Source organism: Azolla caroliniana, unplaced genomic scaffold (assembly GCF_043228905.1).
Source record: "Azolla caroliniana isolate FFs.n. ecotype wild unplaced genomic scaffold, voAzoCaro1.0.p SCAF_16, whole genome shotgun sequence".
NCBI classification, from domain to species: Eukaryota; Viridiplantae; Streptophyta; class Polypodiopsida; order Salviniales; family Salviniaceae; genus Azolla; species Azolla caroliniana.
Genome location: NW_028230451.1, coordinates 932,072 through 936,872, shown reverse-complemented (window position 1 = coordinate 936,872; position 4,801 = coordinate 932,072).

The window sequence follows — 4,801 nt, the reverse complement described above, 5'->3', positions numbered from 1 at the left end:
TGTCATATTCCATATTTTTCGATAATGTGCATGTAGGTTTGACCTACTAGTTGCTATGGGAAAAAATTATAAGATGATTATCTATAGCAATATTCTAACTTGTGAATACGTTTTGTGGTTTTGTACAATCACCAAAATTTTAGGGTTTCATAACCAAAATCTTTGCCTACTACTAAGAGAAGTATAGAAATATTGTATAGACACATTAGCCTTACCTCATTGGGTCCTACAAACTCTTAACCAATTGTTCGAGCACTCCCCTTCAAACTTCTTGTATGCACGTGGTGGCTTCACCACCACAATTTTAGATAGTTACAAATTACAATTAACAACTTGTGCTCTTAAGCATTCTTTGGATTTCACCTCACATTGAGGTTTCCTACAATAATGCCACATAGTCATATTAAAGAAGGTTTATAATCTTAGATTTTATTATATCATATTCGTGACCAAAACTTAAGTATGAACATGCACAATTATCAATCTCATTAGGCTTCCACTGTTTTTATGATTTTTCTATGATGTCCATGTTGCACACCACAAATAATTCTATTAGACTTATGAATCATGATGTGTGAATTGTAGAAAAAACACCATTTAAAGCATTAAGCACATGTTAAATAAGTGGGGTTTCTCAACTACCAAGCTTTGGGAATCCATCAACATTCAATGTTTATAAGCTCTTTATGAATCCTTCTTTATAATACATGACTAGGTAAAGTTTGATGGTGACTAAACATGGAACATTCAACAAACAATTTATAATGTGTTACCAATGGCACGGGTAATAAGTTATAACAATTGGCAATTAAAAAAATGGTAAAATATACCCGTACTTTTTTAACCAACTTACTCATTACATAATTAAGTAAGATATTATTAGCAAGAGTTTTTATTTTGACTTGTCTGTCTCAAAATAAAATCAAGTTAGGTTTAAATTTATGGGTCTTGAATCTCTACTCAAGTTTTCACTAATTATTGGATTATTAGGAGGCATATATGGGTTCTCATAGTAATTAAGTTATGTCTTGAGTAACAATTATTGGATTATTAGGAGGCATCTTTCTTGAGGGCCAAGAATCTAATTCATGTGAGTTAACGGAGAATTGGGGATCATGTTGTCATTGTGTCTAGATATTTTGATAGTTTGTTATAAAGGTAGAGTTATTTGCTTATGTTCTTTTTCCGTTGATCCATTTACTAGTCTGAACTAGAGGAATTGAATGTGGGCCTTTCGATTTCCATGAAACTAATTAGTGTTGCAAGGTAGGCAATGGGTTGTTCCCTAGTGGTACCCAGTTTTTCTAGATCCCATTGTAGAATGTGCGCATCGAACATAAACCTCTACGCCAAAAAAAAACCACAACAATATGAACATCACTTATTTATTTGTTTGAAGTGGATTCGTAAGGATTGTGGTGTATTGTTATTTGTCTTCAAGGTATTCCATTGATATAGTCTCTCTCTCTTTTCGTAATTAGCTTACCCTAGTGGTAAGTTGTCAACACTACAAGCACTACGGCTTCGGTTCGAAACCCAATTTTCTCACCTCTCTATTAGATACTTCAAAGTTCACACATATCTCTTAATTCACTAGATGCCACTATGGAATGTAGGGGTTGAACCCATGACCATTGGGTCTCCATTGGGCAACCTTACCAACTGAGCTACATCCATTTGAGCACTCTTCTCTTTCTCTCTCTCTCTAGAAACTCAAATTATATCCGTGGAGTCGTTTGAATATGATCAGGTAAATATTACATGCATTTTAGAATTCAAACCTACAATTATAAGTTTTATATTAAAGAGACTATAAGAAATAGGATCATCTCTCACACAAATACAAATGCAAGCTTCTAAGTTGTGGGTCGTGATCACCATCATGTACCCATGACAAAGTGTGCAAGCATGGTGCGTTGCCAACCAACACCATTACACATTGGTTGTTTTCTAACATAATCTTGTTGTTCGTGCAAGAGAAAGAAAAAGAAAAGATAAATACTAAGAAAATGGTGTCCTCCAAATTGTCAATAATGATAATAATAGCAAATTCAATCTATATAATAATAATAACAAATAATAAACTTTTATAATAAGTTGATCCAGATGGATTATATTGAAATAACAAACCTCCATTTGCCTATTGAAGCATCTTTCAACATGATATCATGCGAGACGAGGAGTATATTTTGAATCATTTCCTCCTTGATTATTAAGAATAGCATGATGTACATGAAATTCTATTATCCTACATCATAAATGGAATATATGTAAACCTGATTTCAGATGATATTGACATGTCTCATGTGATCTCCTCTTATTGACCTATATGAGTGTCCATATCCAATGTTAGATTTCAATACAAATTTATATTATGTCCATAGGTCTCATGTAATCTCCTCATCTTGATCTATGTGAGTGTCCATATTCAATGTTTTTGCGCCATCATGTCTTCTATTAGCTTGTCTTTCACAATAACCTAAAAGAAGAAGATTCTAAGGCATGTAAAATATAAATCTTCTACTTTTGAACTATTATCATGAAGAAGGCTATTGTCAGAGAGATACTTATCTGGTCACCTACATGGCATGAAATAGTTCATGTTTTGTGATATATTACAAAGAATGGAAGGAGTTCATGAATTTCCGAGGAACTTCATGCGTTTCTTACCACTAGGATACAGTTCCATTATAAGAAAATATTTTCACTCATAAACTGACATGATTAAGGAGAATTTTGATCACCAATCATCTCATAATATATTTGGGAATCATTCTAAATATATTCCAGACATAGGATTGTATAGATGACATCTCAATCCATTATATATTCCAAACATGTAGGAATATTTATGGTGATTAAGGAGAATTTTGATCACCAATCATCTCATAATAAATTTTGTAATCATTCTAAATATGTTCCAGACATAGGATTGTATAGATGACATCTTGTTGAGATATAAGCTCAACATTGGCCGGATCGGTGCGTAAACCGGTACACAACAAGAGGCCAGATTTGTGTGGAAACCGGGAGGCCGTTGAACAGATATTCCGCGAGGGAACATATTTGGGAGTTAGTGTAGGAGCTCAGTTATGAGCATTGAAGTACGTGTCAATACTTCTGTTAGTCCGTATGAACTTATATAAAAGTGCTCCCTAAGCACATGCTATGTACAGAGTTTTACACATTATTTTGAATTTAGTTTTTCTGTGTGTTTATTCCCTCTCTATCTCTCCCGTGTACATTGTGTCTTAAGCTCTCCCTTAAACCTGTTTTTCCTCTGTTGGTCTTAATAGTTATGTTAAACCATGGTGGATTTCCCCACTTTTCAATGTTCGTATACAGACTTGTCACACATTAACAAGTGAATCCAAATTACACAATCATGCAAGGTTCTAATGTGAGTAAGAGAGAAAGATATAGGATAGTTTGTAAGATTAGAAACTATTGTCTATGAGGTCATGGACTCCATTGCTCCTACCCGCACAAAACATATGATGACAACATACTCTAAATATATATGACGGGGAAATATCACAGTTACTTGAATTAAGGTAAATTCGACATCCATATGGCCTTCATGAATACAAGATGTTTAATGAATCGTGGGCGTACATACGTTGTATGAACTAGTGTGTGGGTGTTGTTTATGTTTCGACAAGGCTCTTAGTATATACTACAACCCTTAGGAACATGTCATCCACACTTGGAGTAGTAATATCCAAAGAGGCAAGAGGGATGGTTATTGGTATGCGAGAGTAAAAATTGGCAATGGTTCGGTTTGAACAGAACTGAACAACAAAACTGGGGCTTAATAAAAACTGCTTAACGATTTAAAAGGTTCGGTTCGGTTCAAACAATTAAAATGGTTTGATGGTCTAGGGATGACAAGTTGAAGTTGATTTCTTTTTTAATATTTTTTTAAACCTTTTCATTTTAAAGCATAATTCTCACATTTTAGGAGAAATCTTTAAAGTTTAAAATAATGAAAAATCTTAAAATCTTAAAATTGGAAATTTGAATTTTGCCCTAAACTTGAAAACCCAAATTGAACCATGACCACGGTTTTAACGGTTTGATGGTTTAGTGGTTTGGATTTGTTGTAATGGTTTGGTTTAAACGAGTTCGGTTTAAATGGTTTCAAGGTTCGGTTCGGTTCAAGTTTCAAATTTTTTAAACCGGTTTGGTTTTGACACTCTCGAACCAAACCGTCGTTGCCAATTGTTATGCAAGAGGAGATTTGTGGTTGGGGGTGTGATGACCGGTTTCACACTGAGAGATAAGGGACGGCGAGCACTGGGCAGATGAGATCGATCGAACAAGGAAGGGGAGTGTCCGAGGGCATTACAGTCTGCAGATAATAACAATAATAATAATAGTTAAAGAGTGTAGTGGTTGGGGGCATTGCAGATAATAAAATTAAGAATTAAAACGGGGACATGTCTGGCCGTGGCTGGCTGGGTATGACAGATTGATTTGCCAGGCTCGCGCACACACAAACCCTACCACCACCACTACCCTAACATTAGCTGTCCACTTTGCTTTCTTTATTCTGCTTGGAAGAATTTTGGAGAAGCATGTAGTAGAAGAAGAAGCTTGGTGATCCATCCATCCATCACCTCACACCTCTGAAAAAGATCCTATCTCTCCCTCTTTCTGGTTCGTTATATATATATGAGTAAATCTGTAATCCGCATTTGAGGACAACAAACTCTTGAAGCCATTCCATTCTCTTCTTCATCTTCTTCCTGATCGCTCTTACATTAGCCTGCTGTTACATTGATTTGGCAGCGGCATTACA